An 18,412-nucleotide genomic window follows, 5' to 3' on the forward strand; every position below is an offset into this window, starting at 1 on the left:
GCCATACCTATTGGCTGACTTCTAGGAGTAACATGGCAGAGGCCCCAGCCCACTTTCTCCTAATTTCTTCTAGCAGTGTTGATGATCACAGTGAATATTTTCCTCACAATGCACAGAAAATTTGCAGTAGATAGCACACTAGTGGTCATCTTAAATTCTTTTTCTCTGTATAATTCCACTATAAATTAAATTTATTACATAGCATCAGCATCATAATGCATCAAGGTTCCTACTATAGGCTTTCAAGGATCCCAAATATTCTTGTATGTGATCATATTTTTTCTCCCTAAGAACTTTCTTAATTAGGCATGAGAAACAGAGTGACAAGCATTTTTCTGTAGATTTCAGTTTACCCGATTGTGCAAAAAAAATGCTGCTCTTCATGAAAGGTGTTCTTAGGGATCAGTCAGTTGCATGTTCGAGAAAGTCATTTTAAAGGTTTTTGGAAAGACAAGAAGATGATTATAAATGTTGCTCATGTAGGAATTTGCCCTCCTCTTTTATCTTTTGAGTGGTGGCTCCATTTGAAGAAGTTGCCTAACCATATCATTGGGTTCTTTCAAAAAAACTTTTGACTGCATATCCTAAAAACATATGTCATGAAACTATTTTCTAATGATACTTTCAGTCTTCACTAAATTGCTCCTGTCTCCCAAGAGGTAGAGAGAAGCATTTCAGAGATTCCTGGACTCTTGTTAGAATCTATTGAAAGAGTAGCTAAAAACTTCAAAAATGGTTGATAATGGAAACATAGTTTGATCTATTATGTAAGCAACAATGCAATCAGCAGTCTTAAATTGAAACTAGAGTTTGTGTTAAGTAAAAATGTTTGCCCTTCAGTAGGAAGCAGATTGTCTTCACAAGCTTGTGTAATGTAATATTGAGTCCTAATAGTCTCCTATCATTTGAGCTCATCTGCAAGAAATTTTTGTTGGGGGACATATTGGCAAATAGAATTGCCGAGAAATGCTGCCAGACAGATTATTAATTCCATTGTCTTTTTTTTTTCATTTGCTGCAACTAAACTGAAGGACCTTAGTAAAAAAAAAAAAAAAAAAGGTAATGTATTATAGTTCTGGGAGTTGAGCTGTAGTCAATTTTGTCTGACAACTTTATTAATGGCTGCATTACTTCAGTGCCTTTTGCCTTCAGGATGTCATGTGAGATGTGTTCAGTAGAATGGGTCACCCACAAACTATAAATTGACCATTCTCATGGTTTGCCCTTTGTTCAGCATCATCTGCCTTGAAGTTGAGGAGATGATGGTTGGGCTGCTGAACCATCCAAGAATGATACCCTTATTTGAGTAAGAGATTAGTAAGCCCTGATACTGGTAGTGACTAATAGGCAACAGAGCAACTGTTATATAAATGATCTTCAAAGACAGGCCAGTTTTGTTGTATTTGGACAATAAAATGATTTTCGATCTATAGAAATTAAAATGGTACAAGTGAACTGCTTCCAAAAGCTTAGGGTCTCATTTGTCTGAGGATCCCCAGGGTTGGGGCAGGGGTGTCCAACTCCTTTGAGCTGCACACCTCTTTGGTCTTAGAGGCCAGCAAAGCCAATATTTTGTCATTGGGCTCCCCTAAGAGAGACCGACAATTATGGCTTCATTTCTACCTCAAATAACGTGGTATTAAAAACTTCTAGAATTATCCCTTCTATTTTCTGATGATGTTGCTGAGGAACAAGTTGAGGGAAGCAAAGCCTTTTATTTGGCTATTTATAAGAAGCTCTGCTTTAAAAGCAATAACGTAGTGATTTAAGACTATGGGCTTTGATGTCAGACTAGGTTTTGAATCCAGCCTCTTGCACTAATTAGCTGATAATTAGATGGTTGAGCAAGTTACCTTACTTTTATCATTTGTAAAATGAGGAATATAAGATCTATCTTATGTTGTTTTAAAGATTTAAAAAAATATAAGTATAGGATTTAGCACAATGCCTAGCATACAAGTACTCCATAGATTATAGCTGCTATAATAATAACAAGGGAGGTTCATTTGGCATTACTGTGTTCTTACTCAAAATATCACCAAAAAAAATGTAGTAACATCACACTATGTGTCCAAAACACACAATTCTAATACATACTTGACTCCTCATTCTATACTGATTCCATTACTGTCTTTGAGTCACTGAATATTCAGCGAAAGGAAGGCCTTATACCAGGTACTCAATGGAATGCTATAAAGCAGTGCTCCCTTTCCCTAAAGGGTGTTAAGGATGTTCACAGCCTCCAGATCCACTCAGATCCCACTTTTATCCCTGACAAATAGCTTCTTCCCCATAATAATCTTCAGAGAAAGCACAGCCAGCTTTTCCTTTGAAAATCCTCGTTTTCTTCTCTTTCTATATCAGCCAGTTCCACCTTTAGCCTAAGGATTGTGTTTGACTAACATAGCTTCCAATTTCACTATCCCACACACTCTAAGGCTGATGTTATAGATCTCCTATCACTTTACATTTATTTTTGTGACTTAAAAATCATTCTTCCATGTGGTCCACAACAGGCTGTTCATGACTTGGTTGTCTCTTAAAGGTTTGGATTTGAAGCAGTGTAAATGGGTTTTGGATCAGACAGTTTTGCATATGGAACTACAGACCATGCCACTTCAGGGTGTGGTACATATGCAACTGACTGGAGAAGAGCCCACTCCTGGAGTCCTGGCTTCTGCACCTTACCAAAATTAACCGTATTTAACCAAAATCTGCTCCATCAAGTCATCCTTATTATACTCAGTACTGTGAAATAACAGAAGGGGGCAGATACTGCTCTCAAGAAGCATCTAATCTAGAGACAAGATTAACATACAGGAAATTATGAGCTGACAACTCAAGAGGAGGTATCATGTTTGCTGTGGTCTGTGTTAATCCAGCAATCCAACATGACTGTTTTCACTGAGAATAGCTAGATACTGAGCCATTTGGGATGGGTTCATAGAAGGAGAATGGAAGAGAATGGACCTAGAAACACCAGAAGGTCTCTTGCTCAAAGATATCTCGCTTCCACACAGTAATATTAACCAAAATAGTGACTACAGCCCATCCTTATTGGTGTAGCTGTTGAGTGAAAAGGTTGAGCCTCTAGGTTATCCAAAGCTGTGTGCACATAGGAAGAGAGTCACATCGCTCCAGTTAATAGAATTTCTGATTGAAAAAGAAAATAAGCAGTAATTTTGGTGGAGGGACTGGCCTGAATGAGATGGGAGTCTTGGGAGTAAAGGAAAGTCCTGGAATAGTGGGAGTGCAGTGTAGAAGCCCTTGGTCTAATGGGCCTCAGGAAACCTTTCCTGGACCCATCATGAATTAAGTCTTGAAGTAAGAGTTAGCCAGGCAAACAAAAGTCAGTGACTCAACAGCTCCAAGAAGGATTAAGCCAAGGTCATGAAACAGCATGATATGGTTGGAAACCACCAGTTACAGAGCCAAAAGTGAGGTAGGACAAGTGATAGAGATAGAGCTGGAGAGATCAATAGGGGCCTGGAATGGAGGGCCTTCATGGCAAAGAACCTTAGTTTTATCCCATGGAGGTGTTGGGACAACTTTGAAAAGGAAATTTTAAAGTAGGAGAATGACATAGTCAGATCTGTGGTGGTCAAGTGAAAGAGAATGAGTGTGGAGATGAGAAGACCTGAGGAAATGAGTTAGGCTGTTGTGGTATCCCAGGGTGGGGAAGAGGGGGAGGCAGTGGTCATAGCGGTAGGGAGGAAGGATAGAGAGTCAACAGAGAAAATTTAAAAGATACACAGATCTTATAAATAACTGAATGAGGGTAGGCAAGGAGGAGAGCCCCTGGAGTGAAGGAGGCATCTGTGATAATGAGACTTACTTGGAGTATTGGTGGTACCAAAAACAGACTGCGAATAGACAAGGAAGGAAGATATTGGTTTGGAGGTGGGTGGACCCCATGATTGAGAAATTTGAGCTTTCTAAAAAGATCTTGTTAGCCAATTAGTTTGAGTTCATATCAGATCTTATAAGCTGAAAAGAACAAATGGCCTAAATGATAAATTTGATGAGATTCCTTTAAACATTAAACTGGAAAATTGAACCTCAAATTAGTTGACTCACTTTTTTTTTTTATCCAAATAAAAATTTTAAAAAACCAGAATCAAAGGACAGATAATTGAGATTTAAATAGGAGTGCTGAGTATGTGCAAGGTCTGAGTCAGGTTCCGTGGAGGACCAAATGTGAAGAAGACATTCATTCACCACCCAAAAAACATTGCCTGAGAATCCACTGTGTACCAGGCAAAGTGCCTAATGTAGCAGGCCTGTGCATCTAAGTGTTTGGGATATATCACGAAACAAAACAGATGATCCGTGCCCTTAGCTCCTCTATAATTCAATGCAAACTCAGTGTTGAAGAGACAGAAGGTCCAAGCAAAAAGGAGAAAGAAAATATTAAAAGTAATTTGTATCAGAAGACCATCACTTACCTAGAACTATGTGATTCCAGACCAATAGAACAATTTGAATTCCAAATCCTGGTCCTGGCACATCTAATTAAAGCTTGTAAACCTGTCTCCACTGCAAAATGACCTTGTTTAAATTCCCACCGTTGTAGAAAGGGACTTGGGATCTTAGATAAGATAAAGAAATGTTTTGGAAAGCACTGCTGACCTTTTTCTTTTTGGCAAGAGGCTTCTGGCTGCTTGGAATAATTCTTTGCTGACACCTCTCCAAGAACACCTTGACTAGTTATCTCACACAATAACAGTGTTAAAAGCTGGCATGCCTTTGATGGCCCAGATTTTCCCATGTGGAGAACCGGCCATCTTAGAGGTGGTGGAGAGTTTAAATAGCTTAAGAAAATACACAGGTGAGCAAAATAGCTTTGGACATGTAGTTTCTGAAATAAAGCGGCAAATATTTTATAATTTTAAAATTTAAGACAAAGCAATATTTATTATTCAGATGTCTTGTATAAAACACTAACCGCTAGACAGTAGACCCCCACTCAACATACTAACTCTCCAATGCCATTTTGATCTCTGCAGTAGGAGGTAGTTGGGTAGTTCTTTTATGTAGATTATCTTCCAATCTGAAAATCATGTGCCTGTTGATTTCATAATGATGGACCTGGAGCTCTTTAACACTAGAGGGTGTAAATACTATATTTTAAAGGTGAATATCAATAGGAAGATAAAGTTTGAGCTTAGAAATGTCAATTTTTCTGGTTACCTTGACTTGTCTCCCATGGGCAGTGGAAAATATTTGTGGTTTCAAGTTAGAGCTCACATCACGTCATGTTGGTTGTTTTCAAGTAACCTATGGGAATGCTGACTCATCGAATCATGTCAGCACCCCGTCTGCCACCCCTGCAACCCCCACTGTACACATTGGGCCACCCCACGTTTGGTTTATTCACCCTCAGACACACTGTCTTGTCTTCTCTGCCCTTGAGTGCTGAGGCAGCTTCTAGGCTCTCTCCGTCTGGTTTCCTTGCACTGTCCTCTCCGCCCTCCCTCTAATTGGGGCATAGATACAATCATGTCACTCTTCTGCTTAAACTTCTGGCTCCCGGTAGGTAGTCCCTAGAATCGCTGAGAGGTCCTGGCATGTACAGCCGTTCACAACCTGGTCCTGCCGTCCTTCAGGCACTGTCTCCAGCCCCTCCCTGCTATTTTCCCGTCCTCCAATCACATTCCCAGGGGTTCACTAAGAGCTACTCACTCTTTTGGCCCTCAAGCTTTGATTGGCTCAACTTGGACTAGGCCCTGCTCCCTGTCCCAACTCCCTTCCATTAATTACCCTGATCAACTACTTCTGCTCCTTAAAGGCCCAGCTCAAAGGTCACCCCACTGTCACACTTCCTTGATCCTCACCTTCTAACCAGAATTGATTGATCAACATTTCCTCTTATTCCAATATTAGAATTTTAATCACACCTCAACTGTAGTGTAATCACAATGTATCCAGGTTTGTTATATATTTTGGAAAATAAAATCATTTATTTTCCCTACTCATCTTGTGTATCTTTTCTATGCCTCTTTTTTGAAATAAATCAAGATATGAATAGAATATGAAATTTAGAGTATGAAGTCCTTAAGTTAAGGGGAGGGTCTAGGTCTAATAGTGCTGCCTTTTAACAAATTTCTTTTGACTCAACTAAAGAATCTATCAGTGAATCAATGGGTGGGTACATGAGGCGTCAGTTGGAGCAGCTCCTGCTCCAATATGTCTGGCTCCATGGGCCTGGTGACACCCCCTTCCCAAAGTATTGTAAATAAATGCAGCAGAGATGTCACTCTTGAAGTTTATGACTGAGAGGAAGACAGCAGGGAGAGGAATTATGTATTCATGTATTTTCCCATATCAATTAATACTTGAATCAGGAACATCACTTTCTGCTTCCGAACTTTTCTTCCTTATATTAATATTGTAATATTGTAGTATATTTGCTTTCTTGTTTCTTAAACCATTTACAAAAGTTTTTGTGATCATTATAAAAAGAAGTTTATAAATGTGAAACTATGAAGATACATTTATTTTACAAATATAAATTCACTTCAATTCAGAAGTGATACCATTAATATGGTTTGGTATTTATATTCCTCTAAATAGTTTTGCTATGCATATACTAGCCTATATATTATTAGTTATAACAATGTGATCATACTGTATATTGAGTTTTGCATCTTAATATATCTTGGATATCTTGGCATGTATAGATCTCTTAATAGTTATTAGAAGATTTTATTCTTCATTTCTTAACGTTTTGGCAGTTGTTCAGTAGTGAAGTTGTAAGAATGTTTGTATTAAACCACAGATCTACAGGAGTTGAGAATGTTGAAGAACTTAAGGTCAAGCTACTTGAATACTAGTTTAGTTCTCCGTCCCTGAAAAGCAACAAACATTTCCTGGGGTGGGGAAGGGGTATTTCAGAATAGTTGGGAGACAGGGCTGGGGTGGGTGAAGATGGCTGCGGTTTTCACTAGAAGTTATAACCCTGAACGAGAGTCAAATAAAAGGACCTGATCCCATATTCTCCCACCCAGCGTGGGCTGTAGACTCTTCACAGCACAGCTGTAGACACCTATCTGGTATTAGTGTTGTAACCAGCTATTGAGTTTTAAGGGAGTCAGGAAATATTAGAACTGGTGGAGCCTCTGGGAGCATCTAGTTTGAGATGGAGAAGCCTGAGGGCCACCTTAGAAGAATGGGGGGCAAGGGAGGTAGTTGTGGGAGGGGTTTGGGGAGGGGTTTGGAAAGAAACCAACTCAGAGCTTCAGCAGACCAGTTTCGCTTTCATCTGTTTCTATATTGAAATTCCTATTTTAGTTGAAAAATGGATTGTGTTCCCTCCTCAAAAGTTCTAACCATTGACCTAGCGCAAACACTAGCTTTTTTAGAAATGATAAAAACTAATACCTTAGAGAAAAGATTTATCCCAATGTCAGCTAGTAATTGACAAAGAATAGATATTTAAGTCTCCTAACTCCAAACCTAATGTGTCAGGGTACTTGGAAGGGAGGATCTGCCTCACTCACAAAGGAGATTGGAGTCGGGGGAGGGAACTGATGGCTGGGAGGATTAGAGTAGTAAATCTAAAGAGGGATTGGGTGTAGAAAATGTTAAAGAACCAGTGCTCTCTAATCACACTGCTTTAAATATAATCAAAGGGGAAAGAAAGTAATTGGAGACCTAGAGAAGTGGCAACCTATTATAAAACAACATAATGTCTGTTAACTCTGGGAAGATCTAATATCTGCCTTGGGGCCCTTCCCTGGGGGTGTGACAGACTCAGCTAATGGTAGCTAGAATTTGCAAATGTTCAGTGACCCACCTGAGTATATTGCCCAATCTGATGTACAACAGAAATGTTTAAAATTAACAGGAAAGAAAAACATTTTACGTAAACTTTCAGTGGTAATGAATTTGGTAACAAGCATGAGGAGTTGTTATGATTATTTCTCTGGAGCTCATTTATTCATCTGGACAAGATGTAGGATCCCACAGGATGTTGTCAACTCTACAATTGTATGATTTGTGATTCTTTTTTTTTTTTAATTTTAAAAGCCGTTTTAATTAGAAATTACATCCTACAGACAGGTGTTATTTGCGATTCTTTTAGTTACTTATCTCTAGTCATACAACCCATGGTCTGAACAACCAAACTGCTGTCCTAGACTATGCTGTCATTGAAGACTGAAGCTGTCACCCTACTTAACATTACATGTGCCAACTGCCCCTCAAATTTAGTGAGTGAGGTGTCATTTGATGACTGTTAGGGCCCTCCATCTCTCTTTTCTATTAAGAAACTTCAAGACATCCAATCATTTAAATAGACTCTTCCTAGATTGCTGGCATTTAGTTACGAATCCTTCCAAATGTCTGAGACCAAGAGCAACTCTTACTCTTAAAACTAAAAAGCAGGTCTGTTTTACAAATGAAAAAACAGAGGCCAGGAGCAGAAAAGACCTCAAGGTCACTAAGTATAAATCCCAGGAGAACGGAGGAATGGCACTAAGGTTTGCTTCATATTTTGTACTTTATCTCTTTCTTCCAGACCCAGTAGAGCTGGCTGGCATTTGTCAAACAAACGCTGGCTCTATATGTCTCTGCCCTTGGCATATTTTTGTTTTTCTATCATAGTCTCCTCCATTAGGACACTGCAGTTCGGTCTGGCTTTAGGTTAGAAACGGAGTTACTTGTACAGGTATGGTATAGCTGTGAGGGCCTGAGAAGAATGTCCAAAAAGGCATTCATTCACTTAACTCATGTATATTGGACTTGTCTGCTACATGCCAGGCATGATTCTAGGTGCGGAGACTACAGTAGCGAATCCCCAAGGTCCCCACATTCTCGGGGAGGACAAAGACAGCAAACATGAACAAATAGACATATAACATCAAGCAAAGCTAAGTGCGATGAAGACGAATAGCGCAGACATGAGGAAGGGTGATAGAATTGGAGGCCTTGGAGAAGGCCTCTCTAAGGAGGTGACAGTAGAGCAGAGGCCAGGATAGGGTGAGGGAACCAAGTCCTGTGAATTTCTGAGCTTCCTTTCTCAGCCTCCTCTGAAGTGTAATCTGCAAGCAATGAATATTCCACCTGGCTGAAACAAAAGGATGCTGGTTGGGTGCCTTGCTCCTCATCCTGCATAAATTCACCCCTAACAATAATAATGCCTTTCAGACCAGACTGAAGTCTATTGCATTCAGATCGAACATTAGTAGGAAGCTTTTAACTCTCTCCAAACGGCTTCATCACTAAAAACACTTAGAATAGGCAATAAAGCTGACAGTACCTGTTGAAAATATAACAAATGGTATTTACAAGTTACTGCCTTAGAGGAAGCACACTTACAATGGCTGACATTTAATACTGATAAGTGTTGCTATGGTTGGTAGTTGGGAGGGTTCTGAGGCCTTGGCTAATGTGTAGCTCTCCTTAAAGTGTTTCAAAAAGGATCCACTTGGCTTAAAGCACTGGCTACTGATAGTCCCTTGATCATAATGATATGATAGTTTGTGGTTTGATTTAAATCAATAACTGATTGCACATTTGTCCTATAGATACTGTCAGCTGATGACTTCCCTGAGGAAGCCCAAAGGGAATGAAATGGGGGAAAGGAAATCTGACCTAGGTATTCATGGTTAATTTCACAGCTCCCCAGAGGAAAGTGGTAACCTTTGAAGTCCTCTCCCCATCCTCCCACAAATCCCCACACAATTTGAAGGCTAGAGGAGCTCAGTGTTAGAACTGTTCGGGAACTGTCTTCAAAACGAATCTATATTGGCCAACAGTGTCTATTTGAATTACAAATCTTGTTGTCTGAATCAGTGTTTCCAAACCAGTCTACTGGCAGAACCACAACTTTTTTTTTGTCTCTGCCACTTTAAAAATGTGTCTAAAAAATAGAAGCCTCTCAGCTGCCTTGCTTTGCAGCAAAGATAACAGAAATTGGCCACAGAGTTATTTACTTGACTGCTCTATTTATGGCAACTCGTTTGTGTATTTTTAAATCACAGTTCCAATGGGCTATTGTTCAGCTGTATACTGTAGAAACATATATGTTGCAGATCACTCCCAAGGGATCCTGATGGTGCAAGGATTTTTTTTAACCTAAAAAAAAGATGGGAACAAGTGACCATTTTAAGTTGCTTTTATTTACTTGCATTTTATAAATTGACAAAGCTCCTAAATATCGCGTCTTTTTCTCTCCTTTGCCTTGGCATTTTATCAGCTGTGATAAGGAGGCTGCAGTAGAAATTAAAATTTGTAGTTCAGAAGAGATTCAGACCTCTGCTGTGGATTATTACTAATCTATCATTTCTTTCTGGGCTTGCCTTGAGGTCCTACTTTTGCGTCCCTTGGTCCTTTCTGTAGACAACTAATGCCAGGCTTCGCTTTCTCTTAGTGTACCTAGAAATTGCTCAGAAACAAGATTAGCCTTGCGTAATTCTTGCTTGAATAATGATATTCACTTAACCTATTTATAAAAACTCTTGTTCGTGTACTTAAGTGCATCCCGTGACCTGGCTCCTTTTCTTTTGCTGTTATTTACTGATAAAAATAAATCTCCTGCGCTAAGCAGTAGGAATCTCTCCGAAATGCAAGAGAAGCCCTAAGCGGAGAATTCATATGTTAATGAGCCCTTCCAAGTGAGAACTTGGTTAAACGTGCCATTTGCTGACATCATTGTTATGGGCAGAGTGGAGATGATTTCTTTAAGAAGTGGCTTGCATGTTACCCCAGCGTTTTGTGGTCCGCGCGTGCACCTGTGGGAGGGGGACGTTTACAGAAGCATCATGGGGTCTTGGCATCTCAGCCGCTCCACTCACTAGGGTTCCCGGGAATGGAGCGGGCGCACTGAGGTAGGTGTTCGAGCCACGAGGCTGGCCAAGTGGGTGGGTAACTTTTCGAGGACTAACGTGCGCGCAGGACCTCGTGGAGCCCTGCCAGGGGCACGGTCAGCAGTGACAGTTCCTGGAAAGCGGGCAGCGGCGAGATCAGGCTCCCCTGCGGACGGGAGCGCGGAGCCGATCAGGGCTGGGATCGCGCGCCGGGCGGCCAGCCCGCCGCCCTCCGCGGAGGGTGGGACCGGCAGAAAGCGAAATAGTTACTTTTTAATACGAGCTCTGGTTACTTTTGAAGATCACCGGCCTCGGGCGGGCTGCCGGCGCAGAGCGGAGACGGGGTTTTCTCTCCGCGGTGGAGGATCTTGGAGAGACGCAGAGCGGGGATGTGGGGGATGTGGGGGATGCGGGGGCCTGGACGAGGCGACTCAGACACGGGGGAGCAGAGTCGGCGACGCTAGCGGGGACGGAGGGTCTCCGGAGACCTGGAGGACCTTTTGCGGGGCCCCGCACGGCTGGTTAGGGAGCTGCGGCCGGTGAGAATCGCCGCGTTGCACCCAAAGGGGCTCCACAGGAGGGGCCCGAGGGGGAGTGCGTCACCGCGGGCGGGGGGGGCGACCCCTCGCCGGCCGGGCGGGGCCAGCGCTGCGCCGCGACGGGGGGCGCGGCCGGCCGCGGGGTAATGGGGCCCTGAGCTTACCGCCCCCGCCCCTCAGTCCCCGCCCGCTAGGGTCTGCTCCGGAAATGGGTGGGCGAGGGTGAGCAGGAGGGCACCCAGCCCTGTTTTCCTTCGAGAACTGCGCGGGGTCGCCAGCCTCGGCGGCTAGCAGAGCGGGTGGGCGGCGAGTGCGCGCCGGGGCGCCGGGCGGGGGCGCCGGGAGGGGCTGCAGGCCGCGCTCGGCCCCGCTGCCCGCGGCCGCAGGTGGGGAGCCGCTGTCTGCGTCCCGGGGCTTGATGGCAGCCGGGCGGCGGGGACTGAACGGCCAGGGCTGCAGGGGTGCGCGTGTCGGGGCGCGCCCGCGAGGGGGGGACTGCTCGTCGGGAGCTGGGGCATAGACCGGCGGCCGCTCGGAACCGCCGTCCAGCCGCGGGGCGAGCGCCGTTCCTTGGAGGTGACGCTGTGCTGGCAGGCGGCGAGGCTGGCTTCTGGAGGTGGGTAAGGGGGCTTCGAGGGCCACCGTCTGTCCCCTGGGGTTGGGGGGCTGTTCTCTGCGGGCCCCGCAGCGGCGCCGCGGAGGGGTTCGCTCCCAGCCGCTGGGTCTGGAGCTCGGCCTCGGGGTACGGAAGGCCGGGGAGGCAGAGAGGGGCAGGGGCCCGGGTCCGACCCGCGGCCCGGGGCGCCCCCTCGCGGCTCGAGCGGCCGCCGCCGCGCGGAGAGCAGGGACAGCGGGGCGCAGGGGGCGCTGCCGCCTGCTCGAAGGTGGCTCTTCGCGATGCGGGCCTGGGTTGACCCAGGGGAGCCCCGACAGCCATCACTGCAGCCGTATCTAGAATTAGCCAGCTGAATTTTCCCGACGAGGGTGCCATCTTTTCCCCCCGGCTCCCCTCCCGACCCCTTTGTCAAAAGCTCAGGTTTTCACATTAATCTGTGTCACTATAAACCAGGCTATGTGTGGAATTTGTTTTTACAACTCGAGTCTTGTGACTTCTCAAACACTTTCTTGAAGTGTTTTCTCTGGAAACTTGTTTCCAACGAGTGCTGTAGGTTTCACAAAGAGGAGTGTTGTTCAGGAGCCAACAGGTGACGGGGTGAAACCTGAGTCTGTGTGTACATTGGAGTCAAAAGTCTGGCTGCCGTTTCCTTGGGCCGCCGTTGAAAATAGAAATTCAAAAAATCAATAGGAGACTGACTGGAACCGATTTGGAGAAAATACCTGCGTCCCCCGTTATGAAAAATAGTGAGTTCATTAGAACAGCGACTTGCTAGGTCCGCCTCACACCACAGCGTGCGTTTGGGATTTTGTCTTTTTATCCTAGTTTAGAGCCAAATCACTTGACCCCAAAAGCGTCGCCCTGGCAAAGGACTATGCTTTGTCATCATGTTTCCTCCTTTTGTTAAGCAGTCTGTCTTACTGTCGTGGAATGTATTTGTGCATGAAATTAGAATGCTTTGAAACCCCGCAGAGCTCCACACTTCCTCTTGGAAAAATGGAGAGCTTCTTGGCAATTGGATGGTACGGGACAGGCCACTCAGCTGTCCGAAAATGTACAAGTTGGATGGAGGTTTACCTGGGAAAATAGAGCAAGTGCCAAAGGGCACATGGCCTAATGCCGCTAATTGCTGGTATGAAGTACTTTTAGTAAAGGAATGTTTCCAAACAATATCTCCGGATACCTGATGATGTTTTTATTTTACAGTTATCTTTCCAGTTCATTTCAATGTGAGTGAAATGGAATTGGGCTCGGTTGGCAATGACTTTTGTCTTTAGCAGACAATAGGTATTGAGTACTCTTTGGTTGTGTGACAACTTTAAAGAGGTAACAGTTGAGTGTCTCTTTACTGTGAAATTCAAATCTTGATTGTAATGGTTTTGATACCTATGACTTCTCTAGGTTTCTGGGTTTTTTTTTTAAGTTTTAAGTTGACACCATAAACAAAGAAATATGTCTATCCGTTAGGGTGGTGTATTTTGTGTGTTGAAAAAAAAGGGAAGTGTAACAGGTTTCTCTACTACCAAATGAGTCTGTAGTTCAATTTAATTCACCTGCATATTTAGCCTGGCAGAATCAGAGTAGCCGTTGAATGGGTGTGTGTGATCTGCATCTTGTAGGTACTAAGGGCTTGTTAACAAGCAGTTTAACAAAGGAGTTGTTAAGCAGTTTGTGGCCCACTGGATGGCACTTAGCAGCAGGGGACACCTACGGAATGTTAGGGAATGTTAGCCCAACTGACTTCACAAATCAGTATCTGTTCTGGGTTTTGGTGATCAAAGGATTTCTAACTTCCCTGGGCATGTTCACACAAGAAATACTTTTTCATAGAGACCCTACGATGCCATGGTAGTCTTCACATAGGAACTAGAGTGGAATTACACTGGGAAAAGTATTTGTAATTAGGGGTATGATCTTACACTTCATTTGGCAGGCACTGAAAATTATTCTATCTTCTGTTTGCATGATTTTGATTTGATTTGGTGACTTGGTCCAAGAAAATGATGAATAATAGGAACCATACCAGAACTGATGTACAGTTTTTTTTAACCTCAGTATGTATCTGATTGCACTTGTTCTCCTCAACCCCCTCAAATCCTCACTCCCCTTCTGACTTGCCTATGGAGTATTTCCATATTGGTATATGGCCTTTCAATCACCTAAGACTCAAAACTATTTTTGACTCAGTTGTCTCCTTTCTTATTTGTTCTTTTTACTTTCTCTCCCCAAGCCACCATGTTTAGGCTCTCTTGGTGACAGTGGGCTATTAGGCCCCTCCCAGGTTCCTTTTCTCTTTCCTGAGCATCATGATCATATTTTAAGACCAGGAGTGGCACCCTCCTACTCATGTGCCTTTTGTTGTTTCCCATTGCCTGTAGGGTTGAGTCCAAAGTCTTCCACCTGATGTGTATAATTCTTGAAAATCTTACTCTCTGCTACCATTGCCGTCTATTATTGCTTCTTTGGAAGAATCTGTGTTCCAGTGAAACTGTCGACTCTTGACTGCCTCTGGACCTTCATATAGTGTGCTGACTTATTAAGCTTTGTAGGGAAAATTAGTAAAGGCTCATTTATATATATGTCAAGGTCAATCAAAATAATAATCCTTAGCTATCCTGGATGTAGCTACAGCCCAGTAGAAAATAAATGATCCCCCGATGACCAAAATAGCATAGCAAAATCATACAGCTGCTTTTTAGCTTGAGTAACACCTTCACGTACTGTACATTATCTTATTTAACCAGTGATTACTGTGCTTGTTGGAGGAAGGCTTAAGCCATTTCCACAGCATAATTGTTCTATGTACTTTTAGACAAATTTCAAACTGTAGTTGCCTAATTTACAGAATATTGAAAGCAACAAATTAAAAAAGATTTGAAGGTTGTCAGTTGTGGACAAAGGGGAAATGGCTACTTAAGAAGAGACTGAAGTAGCAGGACTCCAAACATCATGAGGGCAGAGAGAACAACACCTATAAAAAGTTTGTCAACCATCTTAAAGTCATGGTGTGGGGCCATGCAATTCTGAACATCAGCTCTACGTTGTGAGATAGGCCTGAACCCCTCGTATTCTAGTTGGGGAACTAGGTTCCCACGTCACAGCCAGCTAGATGGCTGGACTAGAACTCCTGTTCCTTGAATCCTGAAGCCAGTGTTCTTTCTACTGTTCATTTTCTACTCAAAATGAAAACAAATAATCAGCCAAAGACTAAATCACATATAATTTATACACATACCACCATTAAAGAAAGCAAGGAAATATATAATGGATTTTGGAAACATTTTTATCACACTGGATACTTTTTTTTTTAAGTTCCGGCTTTTAATGGAATAAATGTCAGTTGCCGCCTTCTTGATATCTCCCAGAACTGCTCAGTAATGGTCTTTTTTTTTTTTTTAATTTTATTTATTTATTTATTATTCCCCCAAAGCCGCAGTAGATAGTTGTATGTCATAGCTGCACATCCTTGTAGTTGCTGTACGTGGGACATGGCCTTAGCATGGCCGGAGAAGTGGTGCATCGGTGCGTGGCCGGGATCCGAACCTGGGCCGCCAGCAGCAGAGCGCATGCACTTAACCGCTAAGCCACGGGGCTGGCCCAGTAATGGTCTTTAAATATAAGGATGAATGAATGAATGGAGTGAATGAATCTGGAAAGTAAATTTCATGAGGAACCCCTCATTACATCGTGTTGGATGAATGAGGCCACCGTCTAATTTGAGGACCAAGTGTCACCTCACAGCCAAGCATACACTGGGTGCTCACAGTTGTTGCTCTACCTAGGACAACTGGAAAGACCCTGCCGTGCTCCGTAGACCATTACAAACACTGTATGTGTGTGTGTGTATGCATGTGTGCGCCCATACATGCTATGTGTGCTGGTCTTAAAGGTTTTATGTAGGGAATGGTTAGAAGCTGATTCCAAGAGAGCTGGGAATGGTGGCCAGTAATTTGGCAAAATTGTTTGCCCTTCAGGAAGCTAGAGCCCCTTCCCAGCTCAAAAAGATGATGAAACTCACATGTCAACATTTGGTCTGTTTTATTAACATATTCTTATTCCAGACGTTGCTGATCAGCTTCAAGAAAATCTATGTAGTGACAGTGGAAGTACGAATGCCAATTGGTACATGTCGATAGTAACACTAACTCATTATATTCATGTAATTCTTTTCTTCTTTAAAACTCGTGTCCTTAGAGCGTCTTTGGAAGGAAAATAGTGGGCGTTTTTAAAGAACCAGGCCCCAAGATATGTGGTGCCTTGTCAAAGGCATGAAGACTTCAGGGCTGAGTTGACTGAATGCTCAGAGCACCAGATTCCATTCCCTGAGTATTGCTCTGTCCCTTGGGTCAGATGTTCTCTTGACAATTATATGATGATTGAGAAGTGAGACATCTGCGAGCTGTTTGTCTTTGAGTCTTTTTAAAGGGTGAGAAGTGGCTGCTTAACTATTTTGAAAGAAGAAGGGAGAGAAAGGACAAAGGAGGGAAATGGAACTCTTCACTTGCTGTCGCATGGCTTGCCTGGACTTACTCCCACCATAATCCTTGTCTTTCTAGGAAAAGAGTATCTCACCTCTCTCTACCCAACCACAGGCTTCTCTGCCCCCTCCCTTGTGTCCATGCTTTTTTCTTCTGGTTGTTACTCATTTCTCTCCTTGACTTGTATAGTCGGCTTTTAGTCTTCTCTTCAAAATATATCTGTAAATCACTCACAGCGTGCTAGAGTTTAGTTCAGGTACTTCTTCTCTGTGCTTGACCTCAGTGCCAGCTTTGATGGTGTTGCTAGCTATTAAAGGGGTTGCTTCCTCTGCACATTTCCTTAATAGTCAGACTCTGTTTGGAGCCTGAACAAACCCATCCATAAAAACTATTTTACTTTCCCTGCATGATGCAATGTATTTACATCCAGAATTATAAAGAGACATTGGAGAGGTGGGGCCCCTACTGATTGATTTCCTTAACAGGGGCCAACCTAGCACACAATTGGCTAATGCATAATTGTCGTTCACGTGTGATTAAGTTCATTCCGTTTATGACAGCATTTCAAGACCAGGACAATAAACCTGCTTCAGAATAATCACAGAATACTGGTTTGAGCTATTTTGGCTTTTTATTCTGTTTATCTCCAGCATCTAACATGATATCTTGCACATAGTTTTGGGTTTTTTTAATAAATTTTTTAAAAGAGATCATGTTTAATATAACTGTGGTTAGGAGAATCTAAAAAATACACACTTATATAGTTCCCACAAAAGTGTGTGTATGTTGTCAGAAAGAGGATGATGATGATGATGATAAAGCAAATGCAGCAAAATGTGAACTGTTGATGAGTCTGGGTGAAGGCTACATAGGAGTTCCTTACTCTTCTTGCAATCTTCTAAGGTTTGAAATTACAAAATAAAAACCTAGAAAAATAAGTAAATGACATACAAAATAAATAAAGCCTGGGGCACAGGACAGTGCCACTCTTGTCCGTCTAAGTGTGATTCTGCAAAAAAAACCCAAAACTTGAAAAAATGTTTCAGTCTGTATCATAACGCTGACTTTGAAGAGTTCTATTTCATTATGATTCAACTGACTTGTAAACCTGATGTGTCCCTATTTCACATGATCAACCTTAAGAGACAATGCCTGGAAATGAAATTAATGGAATTTTACCATTAGATCTAATTCACTCGTGGTTTCATGTTTGGCCTAAAAGGTGGTAGTTTGGCAGACGATGCACAGTCACGTTTACATGTTATTAGGGAGACCCTTCATCATGACCCAGAGCATAAGGAATGGCCAGCCGCCCCTCTTTCTTTTGTGCTGTCAAAGCAAATACGATGTAGTAATGTAAATACCTGTGTAAGGGATATTTGTGAGATCATATTTTTATTTATCATTTTTATTGTTTGAACTTTTTACAAGTGTAAGAACCCTGTTTAGCTGTCAGTTGCTTTCATACAACACAGTATGAGACAGTAATATACTTAATATACTGTCTGGGTCTGCTGACAGGTACAGGTAATTTAAGAAAAGAAAGACCCAAATTCAAGTTTTTTTTGTTATCAAGAAAAAGTAGCTACTGGTGATGTAGCATCTCTTACCACAGCCTGATAAGTGGAGATCATGCTATGTAACTTGCACTTTTTTTTTTTTTCGGTGAGGAAGATTAGCTCTGAGCTAACGTGTTGCCGATCCTCCTCTTTTTGCTGCGGAAGATTGGCCCTGGGCTAACACCCGTGCCCATCTTCCTCTACTTTATATGTGGGACGCCTCCACAGTGTGACTTGATGAGCAGTGTGTAGGTCTGCGAAACTTGGGCTGCCAAAGCAGAGCACAAGAACTTAACCACTGCGCCACTGGGCTGGCCCTGTAACTTTCACTTTTTTAGTGTTATTTTTTGGTCAGCTCTGAGAACTTGCTAATAAATGTAATGTTTTGTCATTTTAAGTTATTCTCTTGTGA

General features: G+C 42.8%; 1 protein-coding gene across 4 annotated transcripts in view; it reads left to right on the forward strand.

The window, feature by feature from the left end:
* Positions 1-18,412, forward strand: part of PRICKLE1 (prickle planar cell polarity protein 1) — a 103,107-nt gene that overhangs the window by 71,018 nt on the left and 13,677 nt on the right. Inside the window, exon 1 of one of the 4 annotated variants that reach the window (XM_058558480.1) lies at positions 10,686-10,829. The exons of 1 other annotated variant lie outside the window; for it this stretch is intronic. The gene's annotated coding sequence lies outside the window, so the exon portion shown is untranslated. Of the gene's footprint in view, positions 1-10,685; positions 10,830-11,292; positions 11,348-11,846; positions 11,964-18,412 lie in introns of those variants that run through there. 2 more of the 4 variants (XM_058558481.1, XM_058558479.1) reach the window with 2 other exon arrangements.

The sequence above is a fragment of the Diceros bicornis genome, chromosome 17 (genome assembly GCF_020826845.1).
Source record: "Diceros bicornis minor isolate mBicDic1 chromosome 17, mDicBic1.mat.cur, whole genome shotgun sequence".
Lineage (NCBI taxonomy): Eukaryota > Metazoa > Chordata > Mammalia > Perissodactyla > Rhinocerotidae > Diceros > Diceros bicornis.